This window comes from Ictidomys tridecemlineatus, chromosome 11 (assembly GCF_052094955.1).
Source record: "Ictidomys tridecemlineatus isolate mIctTri1 chromosome 11, mIctTri1.hap1, whole genome shotgun sequence".
Lineage (NCBI taxonomy): Eukaryota > Metazoa > Chordata > Mammalia > Rodentia > Sciuridae > Ictidomys > Ictidomys tridecemlineatus.
In genome coordinates this window covers 46,863,658-46,881,827 of record NC_135487.1, presented here as the reverse complement: position 1 = coordinate 46,881,827, position 18,170 = coordinate 46,863,658, and the positions used below count along the sequence as shown (strand labels likewise).

The following is an 18,170-nucleotide window of genomic DNA, read 5'->3' as shown; positions in this document are numbered from 1 at the left end:
CTGACATGGGTTCCTATTCTCTACTCCTGGTGGCCTTGGGCACTTCAACTTCTCTGACATCCCCTCAGGCTTTCTTCTCTGTACAATGTAGATAGAATCAGCGTGGCTTGCTTCAAGTAGTTTTGTGAGGACTCAAAGAAATTATGAATGTGAAACTGTTCAAAACATTTAAGTTTCTGTTCTATAAAGGCCTGTACCACCAATAGTTGTTAGTAGAGGTTTATATAGAGCAAATGTGGTTCTTTAATCATATTTACCCTGCCTGTATCTTGTCGGCTTTAGAGTAGAAGTATATGTGTAACACACACACACACAATCTATTAAGATAAAAATAAAGAGTGGCATCAAGGACAACATTCAAAGAGATTCATACTTTGTTAAAGTTGACTTAAAATTGTGACTTTCAGGGCTGAAGCTCTAGCTCAGTGGCAGAGTGCTTGTGTAGCACATGTGAGACACTGGATTTGATCCTCAGCACCACATAAAAATAAACAAACAAAATAAAGGCATGCTGTCCATCAACAACTACAAAATATAATTAATTAATTAATAATTGTGACTTTGAGTTTCCTGCTAATGAATTCAAAGAGGGAAAAGTAAAGACTTAGGAGAGGTACAATATTAACATGATTTTACAATTCTAGAAAGGTTATCCAAAAGCAACACGGATGTTCTGAGGTCTGAAAAAGTTTGACACATGATCTCCCAGCACCACCTTTGCCAGTGCCAGGGTATATACATAGACCCTGTGGTCATGTCCAGGTCCAGCTTCCTCTGATGCATTCAACCAAGTGCTCAGTTGCTGTGTAGTAGTCCAGCCAGGATAGAACCAGAGAGAGTGGGAAGGATGGGAACCCCTCAGCTACAGCTCAAGGGCCTTGAGCTATTGGTACTAGTGCTCTCACTGAGCTAAACCAGAATGTCCATGCATAGTTATAGGCCCAGAAAATCAGCAGTAAAGAAAGGCAAGCACTGCTGGAGACTGGCTACTTGCACCGGTTGTCTTCACACATTTGTGATGATATTCCTAAGTCACATTAGACCCTCCTCAAAAAAAAAGAAAAAAAAATTAGGAAGGAAATGGGAACTTGACAACCCAGTTGGCATGGACACTGGCTTCCAACTCTCTTTTCCAAACTTCCCTCATAGCTCTTCATAAGGTGACCCAGGATGCAGTCGGCAAAGGAACTCCAACAAAGGATACTGTAGAACTGAGGTGGTTCTTGTTTGATACAACAAGCAGAGTAAGTGGGTAGCGTGCCTCAAACCAGGATTACAGGTAAACTTAGAAACATAACAGGAAAAAAAAAATGTTTATGTAGATCAGGGTAGGGAAATAGGATACAATCTAGTAATGTGGGTTGTTTGGTTCTATTTTTTTTTGTTTTCTACTGGAAATTGAATCCAGGGGCACTCTGCCACCAGTCCTTTTTATTTTTTATTTTGAGGCCGAGAGTCTCCCTAAGTTGCCTGGTTGGCCTTGTGATCCTCCTGCTTCAGCCCCCACCAAGTTGCTGGGATTACAGGTGTGCACCACTGTGTCCAGCTAATCTGATATTGTTTGGATGATCTCATAGGGAAATGTCAACATTTTCTTGTCAAGTTGTGGTAAAGTATGTATAATACTACATTTATTGCTTTAATAATTATTAAATATACAGCTCTGTGACATTAAGTAGATTCACATTGTCGCAAAACCATTACTACCATCCATTTCCAGAACTTTTTCATTTTCCCAAACTGAAATTCTGTATCCATTCAAAAATTCCATGCTTCCTCCTCTTCCTCTTCCCAGTGCCTGATAATACCATAATATTTCATCTATGAATTTTACCACTGTCAGTATCCTATGCAAGTAGAATCATAAATATTTATTCTTTTGTGACTGGCATATTTCATTTAATATAAAATGTCTTCAAGCCTCATTCATGTATAACATATGTCAAATTTCCTTCCTTTATGCGGCTGAATAATATTCCATACATGTCTATACAACATCTGTTAATGGACACAAGCAGTTTGCTTCCAAAACTTTTGGTTGTTTTGAATAATGCTGCTATGAACATGGATGTGCATAAACATCTATTTGAGTTCCTGCTTTCAAAGCTTTTGGGCATAGACCCAGAAGTTGAACTGCTGGATTACATAGTAATTTTATTTTTTAAATTTGAGAAGGAAGGAACAATCTTATTTTTTTTTCTTTGGAGAAAATATTGAATAATTTCTTTAATTAATTGTGTTGCTTATGAATTTGATTTTATGAGCATTAGGAATTTTGGATTCTGGTCCCAGCACTCCCACTAATTGTATGATTTTGAACATATCTTGAGTTATCATGACCACTTTCAGTTTCTTCATCTGAGAAATCTCCCAATCTCCGCAACTCTCCTCTTCTCTAGTAGTGCTGGGGATTGAACCCAGGACCCATACATGATTGACAAATGCTGTACCACTAAGCCACACTCCCAGCTCTGAAAAATATCTTTGAACTACTTGGATATCTAAGATCTTTTGAAATTCTGGAGATCTATAGTTCTGTATAAGAGAACTATATGTATATAGGCTCATTCATTCATTTCAGAAATATATTTGAGTGCTGGAGCAGTTGCTTTCTCAAAGATAACTAAATATGGGGCTGGGTTGTGGCTCAGCGGTACAGCACTCACCTAGCACATTAGAGGCCCTGGGTTCGATCCTCTGCACCACATAAAAAAAATAAATTATATATAATAAGTGTTATTTAGGAGATATGGGAACCAGAAGGAGGTAGGCTAGGGTGATAGTTAAAAGAAATGGTTAGTTAAAGAAAGAAATGATAGCTAAATAAAATGGCCTGCTAGCTAGTGGGAGGCTGAAAGGTTGAACTTGAAACAGAACATACTGGTCCTTGTGATGAGATATTAAGATCATAAACTTTACCATGACAATTATGGGGAATCAGTAAGGGATTTTTAAAAGATAGTTTTAAAAATAGGAGGAGTTTTTGTTTAGAAAAATCACTCTGATAGCACTGTAGAGACAGATTGTGGAGGTCCAGAAACAAACTAGCTAACCTTTCTTGCCTTCATTATCTCATCCCCCCCACCTTTTTTTTTTTTTTGAAAATGGGAAAGTTAATCAAGCTGTCCCAGAGCTTAACCTGGAACAAAAGACACTTGATTGAACTCATTTAATCTTGATAAATAACACTACACTATACTTCTCTTTACCTTGAAAAGCGTGGTCACCACTTCTCCCAAAACTATGTAAACTGCTCAGCTGATCTCTTCACTATTGTTGATAATACATTAACATCTTCAGGTCATTACTTTGCCAGCTAATGGTTTAGAACTACAACATTAGAACACTTGAGAGAATTCTGATGGGAGTTTATTATCCTTTTGTAACATTAGAAGTAAATACTGTGTTGGGGGGGGGGGTATAGCTTAGTGCTAATGTGCGTGCTTAGCATGCATGAGGCCCTGGTTTGGATCCTCTGTAACACACACACACACACACACACACACACACACACACTCATATAATCACATATTAATATAATACTTCACATTTTATGAGAAAACTTTACAAATTACATATTTGGCCAGGTAGAATTTTTCCCTAATTGTGATAAGAAAAGTAGTTTAATTCTGGCTTTATCTATTAATATTTATATATACAATGCACTGTTAAAAAAAATCATAGAATTACACTGTGATGCTATTTTCCTCTCTTATATATCTTATTTTCTATGCTATTAAAGTTACAAGTTGGGCTGGCATCAGCAGAATTCTGTACCTATGGAAACAATGAATAATCCCTCTAAGGCCAATATTTTTAATGGGTCAAGAAAAGAAGTTGGTTTCTATCTCAGATCACATGAATGCAGAAATAAGGTGTTTGGAAAAATACTCTGGGTTTTAATATGCAGGAATAATGCCTAGGTGTATTGCAGATGTTAAGATTCATTTAATCAGTAATGCCTTGCCCAGTAATAATATAATGCTGGAAATAATGGAATTTACTTTCAATACATTTTGTCAGCTTGGCATAGTTTTTATTTTGTGTTTACCAAGGAAAGAAAACCAAAATGAGAGCAAGGAGAACCAATTATAAAGAGTGCCTAAATTTGGCGACGATGCTTGAAACTGCCAGTTGGTTGCAAGCAGGGTCAGATTGAAAGCTGAAAAATTAAAGTTTGTAATGTAGTTGGTATGCTTATAGTATATTGAAGAAAGTGGTTTTTTTTTTTTTTCAAAAAGAGGCCAAAAAATGGTGCATGTTTCTGGTTTTAACATTATTCTTATTAGTTTGCTAGTCCTTGCATGAGCTATAAAGTTGACAATAAATCAAACATATTTTAATTTGTTGTGAGATAGCAGATAGAAGCAGAATTTTCCAAGCTGGTCCTCTGCCAAAGTATTTCTACTAGTCCTAGTCTCTACCAAAATTTACGCCATCATAAATTTTTTTTAAAAAATGAACTATCAATTAAATTCAAGTTTGAAAAACATTTACTGAATGTTGCTGGTCTGCCAGGTACTACATTAGTTTTGGGGATGCAGGACAAGTAAGGGATGATCTGGTCTTTTAAAGCCTGTGATTTTAGGCAAGTTTGGGTTATATTATTTGCCATAAAGCTAGAACATAATAGTCTTCTCCAGGTTAGTAACAACATATTACATGTGGCATTGCATCAAATAGAAAGTTGCAACCCACCTCTCTGTCCCCCTTCACATCCAGAACCTTTTAATAATAATAGGACTATCTTTTTGAAACACTTATTTGAATATCAGATAAACAGTAAGTACTATGTCCACACATCTCAGCATGTCAGTAAATTCTGAAAATGTAATATGGATGATATTTGCTGCAAATCAGATTAAAATAGTTATTTCTGTTGAATTTAGTTTCTCAAAGTGGGAAATTGAGAAGACAATTTAACTTTATGTTACAGATAATCGAAAGAAACACTCACTGCAATATCAAGTGTTAGTTAAAATACTGTTTGAATCTGTTTTTGTTCTTAGTTTTTGTAGCATGTCCAGAAGAGAATTTTTCGTAGTAGAGAATAAAGTTCCCACAGTCACCTGTTGTTTCCTGAGCTAAATGCTCTTAACTCAAAAGGTATTCAAGAGCTTATGAAACTCATCCCCCTTTCCTTCTTTTTCTTTTGTAAAGTTAAATAAAACCCATGGTTTTACAAGGGTCTATATTGTTTTCACATTGTTACTTGATCACTCTAATTGTTTCAATTTGCTCAATACTTTTGCTTTAATTTTTTCAGATGTAACATTATAACCTTAACTATTATAAATTGTTGTCTTAGTGTGTATGACAACAGCAACAGACTTCCATAGTCTGTAGATAAAATAATTTCATTAACCACACATATACACACAAAATTCCTCAGCTTTTAGAGTAATATATAAATTTAATAGAAGAATACTAACTTGGAATTAACAAGCACTTCAGTGATGGAATAATCCCTATATGAGAATTCTGAAGGTTTTTTTTAACCATGATATTTTATATCAAAACCCAAATCAACTAATTAATAAAATGTTATAATTATATTTGTAGTATCAGGTATTTATTAATATCAGCAAATAAAATATTCATTTACCTTAATAAAAAGTTCTAAAGCAACAATACAGTAAAATTTTTACTTAATTTTTTCTACAATAAAAAGTTTGGTTTGCCATTTTCTTACCCTTTAAAAAATCCATATCAAGAAAGTTTTTAAAAGGCAATTTTGTTACCTGACTCTGTCATGGCAAAGCATGGCTATATAGAAGATACCACAAAAGGTATTAACTCAGGGCTGGGGTTGTGGCCTAGGTGTGGTATAGCACTTGCCTAGAAAAAATTTGAGGCACTGGGTTTAATCCTGAGCACCACATTAAAATAAATAAATAAAATGTATTGTGTCCATCTACAACTAAAAAAGTTGTTTTTTTTTTTGTTTTGTTTTTTTTTTTTTTTTTTTTTTTTAGAAAAGTATTAACTCAGATTAACTGTAGGGGAGCATTTCACAAGTTCTGGGCCCTGCCTTATGTCCAACAAAAAATTCTTTGCTAGTTTTTGTATGTTCCTATGTGAATTTACACATTGTGATAAGTCACATTTATATAGCTATAAATTAGACTCATACTCAACTTGGAAACCCTGAAATCTGGGTGTTTAAGAAGATAAGGACAATTAATATCTGCTGCCTGGAAGAGTACTGGCTTCCCTTGAGTTGGTAGGCCACCTCTCTGTAGCCCTACATGTTAACCTACTTCCATTTGTCTCTTCTCTAGTGGCTAAATTATAATACCCCTCTATTTCCACATCAGGATAACATGGAAGTTGTGTACTGTCTATAGATTGTGGGTTGTGAAACAATGGCTCAAAAACGTAACCAACTTATTATGTTTTAAATGTTATTTTCCAATCTCTCCACTCCTTCCAGGGAAATAGAGGTCTTCTTGCTTCTACTATCTATAGGTTGGGATCACATATTAAGATGAGACTGAAAGAACCATCTGGATGTTGCTGCTGGCTTTCTTTAGGGCAGCTATTCATTTGCAATCTACTCTGTACTTAAATCCTTTAAAACTACAAATATACTTTGAGAAAGTTACATCACTGTAAACAAAGACACCTTGCTTAAGTTATTATTATGCAACACTGTGACATTACTAACACATGACACTGCAATTATCTTCTCAATTTGACAAATAACACTATAGCTGTGTAGGCAGCTTCAGGAGAAGTAAAAACATAGGATAAACATGTCAATGCTAATGTTTATGAATGAAAAAGGTTTTCCTATGCCTGAAATATACTCAAGTTTTGTCCTGAAAACAAAATGGGATGTCAAAATTGTCCTCCAAATCTTCAGAATACTACTTTTTAAATGTAGATTGGCAGTCTGATATAATCCCTATGCTTAGCTACAGAGAATAGGGACATAGTATTATAGTAAAATTCTGGATGTGCTTTTTAAAAATTTACAGGCATCATTACACATCTAGTAATAAATTTGTTAATTAGCCATCTCTCTCTCTCTCCCAAAAACAAACCAAATAAATAAACAATAAAATAAGAAGGTGCCTGTAACCCCTGGGTTATGACTGCACCAGGTGATCTTTATCAGATCTGGGAGAGAAATTGCCTCCCGCTGCAGTTCAACTGCTGCGGTGGCTTACTGTTTAAATAGAAGATCAAGGAAACATATTCTGGACACATTTTTATTAAAAATCTGATAAACAGACAAAAAGGATCAGTTTTTAAAGGAAAAAAAATGATAACCACTTGTCAGAAGAAAAAAGCAAGTGAGGACAAACGACCCCCACAAGTGCCTATGAACATTTCTCTCCGGTGGCTGTAGCAAAGCTGACAAGGACGAAGAACCAACAAGGAGGAAGTGAGAGAAGGAATAAACAGGATTCAAAGCGTCATCTCCATATCTGCAAAGGTATGGCCTCCCCAAAGCTCAAAAAGCAAAAGAGGTGGTGGCCATTTTCATATATATATATATATATATATATATATATATATATATATATATATATATATATATATATGGAAAATAAAACAGAAAAGCTTTATCTCCCTTTCTGCACTACCAACAGCTTGGTTCTTTCCCGCAAAGGTAAAAAAAAATATTTATTTATTAAAAAACAAAACAAAAACAAAAATGCAGGTACAAAACCCAATCCACATACATCCTTTGAGACTTCTGCAGTCAACTCGTTTCCATTTGGCAAGTTGCACTCAAGGAGACGCGATCTTGAAAAATCAATCCGTGCTCGCGCCCCCGCGCCGCCGCCGCCGCAGTGGCCACAAAATTAGCGGCTCCGAGGACATTTTTGCCGCAGTGCACGTCCGCCGTAACCACCGAACACTCGGATGAATAATGGAAGCATAGCGTGGAGACAATCAAGTTGATTTATCACGCAAAATAATTCACTGCTTCAGTCCGGTTCTTGGTTCTGTCACTTTAAATCACAAACGCGCGCATACACAGATCCATAGGCGCTCACACATGCACGGTACACGTGTGTGCGTGTGTGTGTGCGTGTGTGCGTGTGTGTGTGTGTGTCCGCGCGCGCGCCAAAGCCAAGTGGAACGATTCCAAATTGCTTCACGTATATGAAGGGGGTGGGGGAGAGCAAAAGAGCCCGTCACCCCAATCCCTGCCTCCACCTTTTGCAGCGTTGGACGGGTGGCTTGTGATGCAGCTTGGCGCAAAATAAAGTCTGAACAAAACTAGACTGTGAGACTAGCACGTCCCGGAGTGAAACCAACTGACGTTAACGCAGACTCTGTAAAGACTCGGATCATTTGCAGGCAAAACTAAAATTCCCCCTCTTTAAACAGGAAAAAAAAATCATTAATTGGGGTCAAATCTAAAAATAAGCTTTTAAAATGCAGGCACATGTGGGAGACTCCGCTTTTGCAAGTTCCTGGGTCAACATCTGGTGAAGACATTCCAGAAACACATCTGAAAGGAAGAAAGGAGTAAGACAGCCCCTTCTTTATATCTCTTGGGCCAAAAAAGGTTGTTAAAACTTTTTTTTTTAATATATAAGTGTGCGCTTAGTCTAAATACTTTTATAGTCTAAATGCGTTTTGTCAACTCTCAAGGCAGTCTGGGGTGAGGGAAGAGGAATGAACTTGGTAAACTAGAAGTAGGGGTTCTTTGTAAGTTTGGGAAGGTCCTTTTTCCATGGTCCTCTTTGCTCATCTGCAGAATTGCAAAGGGTAAATAAATGATGTGCTTTCTAAGGCCAGTTTTTGTACATACACACCATGATTCTATCTAGGAGGGACTGATGATGAGGTGATAATGTAGAGAGAAAAAGAGGTCAACATTCTTCAGGTGGCATCCGTTTAAACTGATGGTGATAAAAGGGATGAAACCAATAAGCCTGAATCTTTAACAATAAAGAGTGTATCTATATTGAGAGCTGTTATTGTCCTAGTTCTGAAGTGTGTGTGTGTGTGTGTGTGTGTGTGTGTGTGTGTATCTTTGAGAATGACAATGTAATCTTACAATTATATTTTTGAGGAAGGAAGAAAAGACTATTTTCAAGGATCAGCCAGAAGGATTTGGGGATTAGCACAATTTCAATGTACTTGTTTATTAATAATCTGTAATACAAAATGCATCAAAATACTTGATAATTCAGGGAAAAATAATTTTTTTAATGCACAAGAGCTCTGTGCCAGTTTGGCTGTCTAGAGTGACCAAATTAATAGGATTAATTACTCCCTGACACTTTTCTGGAAAACAGCTCTCTAAGCAGGGTCATATGCAGGGACTACTGTTAGATACCCTTTTCATCCTTATGGAGAGTGGTGGAGGGCACAGGTGCTAGAGTCAACCACTAGCTAGTTTTGACATACACTAGTTGAGTTATCATAGCAAATTAGTTAGTTTAGTTGTGCCTCAGTTTCCTGCATTTATAAAGTAGGGATTATATCAGCCACAAATTCATAGGGCTGTCATCAGAATTAAATGAATTATCAAATCAGTAAGACCAGAGCATGGCACATGTAACAACTCAATGGATGTTAGAAGTTATTATTACTCCCGTGTAAACACAGGGAAAGCAAGGTCAAATATAATAGAGGAATTTTTGAACTGCTCCTGGATTTCAGCTGAGGCCTCTAAGCAGTTTATTTTATCTGGCTTTTATGATGTCAGCATGAAGAAAGGAGCTCAGCAGACTTTATTAAGAATAGGCCAGAACATTCCTTACCAAAACTCCAATCCCATTCATACAAGAATTAAGGTACTGGAAAAATTTTCACTTGACCAGATCAGTGGAAACATGCACCATTGACTCTATATGTTGAGTGCACGCTTATTAATCAGTGTCATGACTATCCAGGTGGGAGGAAGCTGAGGTTTACTTTGGAGAGAAATTTCCAAGGCATCAGTTTCTGCCTGTTTCTCTTGTGATGCTTTCTTTCCTACACAACTTGTTACCTTAGGCTTAGTCTCTGTAATTGAATTATGAAGTCAAAACAATCTCAAATCTGCGGAGTGCTCCTTTGTGTCATTATTAGTTTAAAGGGAAAGAGGGCATCCTGAATTTCTCTCCCCTCGTAAGGACCCCCAAGAGTGCAGACTTAAACCAAGTTTTAGGAAGGGTCACAGGAATGGAATGCTTAAGGGAGAAATTCTGCTAGTGTTTGCAATTTGGGATTGGAGGAGAGCCGCAGTTAAGCTTTATAGAGGAAGTGGAGATTAGGTGTTTCCAGAACAAGGTAGGCGCTGGCAGGCTTAGGTCACTGCTTGTAGGAGAGTAATGCCCCACGGCTTTCCTCGGTGCACTCTGAAACCCTAGTTGCATTAACTGTTTTAGCAGGGGCGGGTAGAGAGACTGGCCCTGTCCCCGGCGGCTGGCCTGGGATACTAGCGGGATGGCTTCCGACGCCAACCTCAGCGGGTTGCAGGCTCTAGGGTTTTTCTCCTTCCGCCCGAAAGTGTCTGGCTGAGAGTTAGGAGAGAAAAGTTCATTCAATTTAAGTGCTCGCGTGAACGCACGACTCTTCTTGGTCAATCTTATTAGCACAATTTCCAAAATAAATGAATAAAAATACAGACAAAGGTGCACTGCCTTCTACTCCACCTGCTTGCCTTCCTACTTCTCGCTTGTGAGGACGGAACGAGATTCTAGCCGGAGGAGACCTCCGCCCCAACTATCACGATCACACACGGTGCAAAACTTTCCTTCTAAAGAGCTGCTCGAAGTTTCGAAGAGGAAACCCAAGATACCCACATTTTAAAATTTTTAGAAGTTCAACTTGGGAAACCTAGCGAATGTCATTCGTCTCTTTCCGCAGCAACTGGGCACCCAGGCGCTGCACATACTTGGCCTCCAAGAGCATCCCGAGACCTCAGGAGTGTTCGGGCTTCTGGGGGAATTTGAGCTTAAATAAATTCCATTCTGCTCTCCATCGCCACCCACCCGGACCATGGGGATCTTCCACTTCAAACCCTAAGAACCGGCTGGGATGGGGGTGGTGGTGGTGGACGATCCCAGCTGGAGGCGCAGAAGCTGCTGGGCAAGGTCATGACCGAGAGGTTGCTGGAGGAGGCGGTGGAGCGCAGCGGCTGGGCGCCGCCCTCTGGCCTGGGAGCTGACCTCGAGCCGCGCCCCCTTCTTTACCGCTGGTCTGGGCGCATCCCTGGGGAAAGGAGGAGGCGATGTAGCAAAACCGAGGCTTAGTTTCACCATGCAAGATGAAACCCACCGAGTTCCCGGGCGAGTTGTCCAGAAGGAGATCAGTTGCCCAATGAATTTTCAAAGTTCTCCCTGCACTCTCCTCCCTCCCCCAACCCAGACCTGTGGGAAACCTTTGTCCCCTCGCTCTGCGACTTCCACTTCCAACTGGGGCAACCTTGTCCTTTAAGGTCTGTTTTTCCACGTTATTCGTGGGCCCACCAATTCAGCAAATTGTCCTTCCATCCTGTTCTAGGGTGTCATGAGGAGAACAAATTTAATTTCTTTTTCTTTTTGGAGAGAGTATTGCATGAATTTAAATTTTCCTAGGCATTAAAAACTCAAGCCAAATAAAAACAAATCAACACATACACATAACAGGAAAAACAAACAGCAACACCTTTCCTGTTCACAAGAGTGGATAGTGGGGTCAATCCAAACTTTCCTGGGCCAGTCTTAGCAGAGTTCCTCAATCTTTCAGGAAAACAGAGCCTCTTTCAAGGACTAAATAAAATTGCAGTATATTACCATGTTTACAATGTTTTGCAGAGGCAAGATTTCCTAAAAGTGACTTCCCAGAAATATATGGAAAAGTAAATCTGCTTACAGGAAGGGCCTGCTAAAGAGGAAAGGGGGAAAGGCAGGACCCAATCCCAGTTTAAAAACCACATCTTCTAAGTTTGAAACCACAGCATTTGATATTGTGGGACCACAAGGCTAAAGAGATGGAGTGAAGGCCTCTGGAGCTGACTGGTTGCAGACCTTCATTGCTGTTTTTCACTGCTTGTTGGAATTCCCCAGACTTTTTTTTTTTTTAAAGTAATTCTTCTTTCTAGCACCCAGCATTACCACTCCATCCTCCACCATCCTCCACTCCCTCTTCACCTTTTATGTTTGTGGTATATGTTTGTACCCTGAATCAAGTTTGCTCCTCACACATTTAAAGTGTTCTTTAGCTTGTTTTTTAGCTGGCAGCCTGTGGACCCAGAGTGGGAATGTTGGTGCCAATGTAGATGACAGTGTGTTTGTTCCTGTTATGTTATCTGGGGGAATCCGCCACCTTAATTATTTTACCCTTGAGCGTTTGTGATTTGTATAAGGAACTCAAGAGAAAAGTTGCAGAGTTTGCAAGTTTAGTGATTTGTCAGGCAGGAAAGCTTGTGAGAGTCTTAGACCCTATAACTCAGGGGGAAATGACCAAGAGTGCTTTGCTGAGAGAGTATATCCTTCTGGCTCCATGAAGATAAAACTGCTTTCTGTAAATTTAAAAATATTCAATTACCAGTGTACCCAGTCTCCACCCCACCAGGTCTTAGCAAATACAAATGTACTCCAAGCATTTCTGGTCCTTCTGTGGTTACTATGCTATTATGCAGTACCTTATTTACAAAGTTTCTTGCTCTTTTGCACCTGATAAGTTGCAAGTTGTCCTGTGTGCAGTACAACTTGCCTTTGAGCCCTTGACAGGCTTTCAACCTTTGAATAGGGAGTATTCTAAAGGCTACATTTTAGTCTTCATGGATAAAAATGTTGCTTTCATTCTGTATACCAAATGTACCTGGTGCAAAGTGGGGAAGTTTATAAGAGATCAGAACTAACGTTGCTAACATTGGAGAGAGTTTCAACATGCCAGGCCAAGCCTGCTTAAATGCCAGGGCAAGTTACCCAGAACTCACTGCCCTGTTGGTTCCTCTGTTTCTCTCATCCATCAGGTCCTGGCTCCAGAGCTAGGAACAAGCCTTACACCTGCTGATTTTAAAGCCGCAAATTCAGCTCAGGCCACCGGCAGCAGGAGGACCCCCTTTTCATTTGGAACTACTGCATCAAACAAGTGCCAGAAGTTCACAAAAGGAAAAACATTTTGCTTAAGTGTCTGTCCTTTCTTGTGATACACTTAGAGACCAGATCCGCTGATATTATAAAGTAAACTCTACCAAAAAAATGTGCAGGGCATCAGGACTCTGACTTGGGACTCCTTGAAAACCAGAATGTTAATCTTGCCTCTCCCTTTTGTTTCCAACGCCCTATTTTCCTTTCAGTCTCTTTCTTTCTATGTTCCCTACCTCCTGAAGTATGAGGTTAATAATAAAAACCAGCCTATTTTACTTAAAAAATAAATTTGCCACTAAATTTGAGAGCTGATGTTGCCATCAAACTCTTCATTAATCTACCGAATTGCTCACCATAACTTTGCTGCCAGTAATGTCAGCCACTGTTGGCTTCTTACAATTCACTTCATTCTTTCAAAGACTTTGAGAAAAGTGTGATGAACGGGAATGGGAAGAACACCGCCCCCAACTTTTATGTATTTTACTTTCTCAGACCAAAGAAAAGGACTCCAAGTAAAATAATAAACTTTATGTAGTTTACTTTTAAATTATTTTCCTCCTTGACTAGATTACTCAGCTTTATTCAATTCCACACTAATGTCTTTCTCCACGTTCTCACTAACCCACTCTTTAAGCCTCACCCATTGAGACTGCTCAAAGTGGGAAGGAGGCCCCACATATTTGTTCTCTGGTTAAAAGCGCTCAATTTCAGAAGATCTGGGGGAAAAAAATGTCTTCTTCAAAAACTACAAATGGAGCAAATGATTTACCTAATTTATTCAAGAGCTTCTATAGGAAGGACTTTGGAGGACGATGATCCTCATAATGCGGTACTAATGAAAATCCCCTTAGTCCGTCTCTCGCCGCGCACCGGACGGCCTTTACTTGGTGTCTGTCGCAAAGCAGTCGGGGCTGGCGGCGGCCGCGTGGCCTCTGCCCATCCATCCCCAGGTGGCACAACCGGAGTGCCCAGGGACACCCACTACTCCCGACACTGCCGGGACCTCTTTCCGATCCGCCACCTTGTGACCTTTGCCGCCCTCGCTTCTTCCCCCAGCGCGGGTCCCTCCTCTATTTTTCCCTTCCTTCTCAGTCTTCCCAGGTTTTATTTTTTTCGGGGGGGGGGTCTAGGTTGTGAAATGAGAATATCCTCCATCGCGATGCCCAGTTCCTCATCAGTCCCCCACCCGGGTGGGCTGGGATTAAAATCTGGAAATTCGGTTTTGCTGCTTAATCGTGGCTTCCCAGGGAGGGAAAGGAAGACCCTGCAGGAAAGGCGCGGGCCAAAGAAACCCTCGCCCTCCCGCGACTGCCCCGTGGGGAGGCAGGGTCTTGGGCCAGGCCGGCGACACCGGGTCACCTCCTCTGCCTCCCTCTCCCCAGCGGGGCAGCGAGCGCCGGCCGGGGCTTCTGTACTTGCTAGTGACTCGGCCCCCCCCTTCCCTGGCGGCGCGCTCCTGCCCCTGCAGGTGCACCCCCGCCTCCTTTTAGGCCCTTCCGCGGAAACCGCCTTCCGGCCCAAGTTCAGTCTTTCGAGGCTTTGAACGAGGCCTTTCAGAAGTTTTAAAAGCTGCCTCGCCCCGCCCAGCACTCACGGGGGTCACACTCCCACATCCCTCCACCTCCGCCACAGCTGCGGGTAAAGGGGGTGACGGGAGTGAGCGAGGGGAGTGGGGGCGGTCGGGCAAGACCCGGGCTCAAGGATTCAAGCACCGCCCCAGAGCTCTCGGCGCGGCCTCCGGTGCTTGGAGATCGCGCTCCCGAGCCCTACCTCGGGGGAAGCGCAGGCTAACCTCTCCTCCGCCCTGCCAGCCCGAGAGGGGGAGGGGAACCGAGCAAGCGGAAAGGGAGAATCCCGGGGTGGTGGTGGGTGGTGGTGCGACACCTTCTTGTCTGCAAGCTTCCAGTGTGAGTTCAATCCCAAGGAGTATTTAAATTGGCCTTTAGGAGAGGCAGCTGGTGACCCGTGTCCTCGCCCTCCAAGTTCCCCTAAGCGAAGCAGGGCGCCACCTACAGGCGCATTCCAAGTAGCAGGAGGGAGAAAGAGAAGCCTACAAAATTATCCCGGCCCTGTCCAAGCAAGGCCCTATTTTGTCTAGAGCCCTGACTCTGTTCCTGAGCCTGTCCAGAGTTAGGAGTCTTTTGGCAGCAGCAAGCGTCAAGAGGACCCTGAGAATGTACTTTGAGGGAGTGAGGAGCCGGGGTGGGGGTGGGGTATATATGGGAATTCCATAACCAAAGTAGCACCTCTAATTGGACTGGCAAGATTCGCACCCTGACAATTCTGGCTGAACTTTGACTCCAGTACCTCGTTCAGGACATAACCAACCACGAAGTGGACTATGTTTCATTAGAAGAGTAGCTGTATGGTCCTGGATAAGTTACTGAGTTCTTTTTTAAAAATTTTATTTATTTATTTATTTAGTTAAGTTATTGATGGACTTTTATTTTATACATTTATTTATATGTGGTGTTGAGAATCAACCCAGTGCCTCACGCATGCTAGGCAAGTGCTTTACCACTGACCTACAACCCCATCCCAAGTCACTGAGTTTTTCTGAGTTTGTTTCTTCATCCTTTAAAAGGTGAAGATTGATACCTGCCTGACAGGTTTGTTGTGAGAATTAAATGTGATAATGTAAGGAAACTGAAGGTGTTTCTAGGGAGCGTTAACCTATTTCTAATATGAAAAGACATTTTTCATCCTAAAAAATTTAACTTATAAGACTTTGTCTAACTTCTTTCTGTTCCTTAAAGATTAGGCCCTTCGAGGGGGGTAGAGAGAGTCGAGAGGCTTGAGTGTCTGATTAGGACACAGAATAGGTAAGTGGAAGTTCTGATAACTGTTCTCTCTAGCTAATCTCCTTCTCATAGACAAATAACAAGTTATATTTATGGAGAGCTACTACTATTTGCTATTTATCATCTAATTTTATTAAATTTTTAATTATTTTATTTTCACAACTTTTAAGGGGATACATTATCCCCATTTGAAAGATAAGGAAATAAAGATACAGGGATACAAGTTACAATTGCTACATATATTTTTCTGCTCTTTAAAAATTTTCCTATTCTAGTAGTCCCAGATCTATATTTCAGAAGCTACCTTTGAAATGAATTTATAACCTACCAACTCTGCTAGGAGACTAGGGTTAGAAATTTTACATATGAGGTCTCATGCAGTTCTCACAACACCTTGGTAAAGTAGGACCTGACTTCTCTCTTCACACAGAGGAAACAGTTTCAGGTAGACTAAGGGAACCACTTAAGAAGAACTAGAGACAGGTCACAGAGAGCCCTGATGTCTGATTACACATCTAGGTGCCTTTTACTGCACCACAGTTGAGGATGGCACCATCTGGCTTTGGGGCACTTTAAAAAATTACCAGAAAGGTCAGGCAGGAGAGGACCTGATTTTAGCTACTTTGCTGATTTTGTCGTACTGAAGGTGTTGGAAAAAGGCTGTTGTTTGTAGTCTCACTTAATGGTAGATTATTATAGCATTTCCTAAGAAAATATTCCTGGTGCCAGAAAAGAGCAGGGCAAGGTGGGAGAAGTCAAAGAATGAGTTGCTTTATGTTTATAAATATGAATAACATTTGCTTAACAACCAAAGCAACCAATTTTGTTACAATAAAAAGTTTGGTATAATGCAGCTATTGCTATCTTTACATCTGAACTATAGCAGGAGTGATATTGATCTGGTTATGAAAATTATATTCACTCAAGCCTTTTTTGCTTGTCTGTTTTAGTGGTACTAGGGATAAGAACCCAGGGCCTTACACATGCTAGGGAAGCATTTTTCCATTGAGCTATACCCCAAGCCCAACACTAAGTAGTTTTGTACATCAAATATTTTTGCTGGTTTGTGTCCATGTAGTAGTAATATTTCATGATAGAAAATGGGAAGAAAAATCAGGGAAGCAAATTACACTCTTTTTAACACTTGCACTGCCATTGTGCAATGATTGCTCATGAGTTTTTCTCTTGCCTAAGTTACAAACTATAATCCTATTCAGAAGACTCCTTTTTCACACCTGAGAAAATAAAAACTCATCAAAAGGATGGAAGAGTAAGCAACAGCAGTGTTTGAGTTGAGGCATTTGATGTAAATGTGTACTTTTGATTTTCTTATTTCTCCTATCGGGGCCAGCCACGATCATTCTTCTTGCCAATACATTATCTAAAGCTCAGACTTCAGCAAGTCATCTCCAGCTTCTACGTAATGAGAGAGTTTCTAATAATATAATAGGTTTTCATTTTGAGAGACATGCTACAGAAGATTCAGTAGGAAAGTCATATTGTATACTAAAGTTATCAAAATTTAAGGTCAGGATTGTCAGATATTGAGATCAGTTGGCAATTAGATAAGAAGATTTTTCTGAAGAAAAGCCAGTTGAAATCACCATATATTTTTGCAGTATATTTTATGTATTCCACGCTGTTCTAGATATTAGCAGGCAGAGAAAGAAATCCAAGGGTGTTTCTCTTGGAATTTATGTTCTAAGCTTTAGGGTTAGAAATAGTTCCCTGCCTTTCATTCCCAGGTCTATGTCTTAGTTTTGTTATAATAAAATGATAAATTAATGTTCAAAGAACATATATCCTAGCTCAAACTTTGAGCTGACTCATTTCCTTTTTGAAATTATTAGCTTCATCCTAGAATCTTAATGTTACTTATTTCATCATCTTTAGGCTCTATAAATAAATGACTTGGAAAAAAAAACTTTTAGGAAATTTGGGAACGATAGCCATACCTCATTTTATGTGTAACTACAATACACACACATTGATGAGATGGCATTTTACTTGGGACACCTGTTTATTCTGTAATTTATATTTGTGTTTCTATGTCATGTAAACATATATTGATCAGTGTAAGTTTGTTTATGGGTATGTTTCTGGAAGCCTTAACTATTCTTGATAACTTTACCCAACAGTGAACAACCTAGGGCACTATTAAGTACAGAGCTGTGATATATGCCATGCAGAAACTCATTAGTGTTCTTAATATCACCTGCTCTGAGTCAGAGTCTTGACCTTCCCAAGTCTAGTCTCAGAACTTCTGAATATGGGTATCTTCCCAAGTAAACTATAGGTCAGATGCATTGTGGAGTCTCAGCTCTAGGAAAGAAGATAC

The 18,170-nt window shown here is 40.1% G+C and overlaps 1 protein-coding gene across 1 annotated transcript in view; it reads right to left on the bottom strand.

The window, feature by feature from the left end:
• Nucleotides 1-18,170, bottom strand: part of Nfia (nuclear factor I A) — a 561,296-nt gene that overhangs the window by 366,508 nt on the left and 176,618 nt on the right. The gene's annotated exons all lie outside the window — the stretch shown is intronic.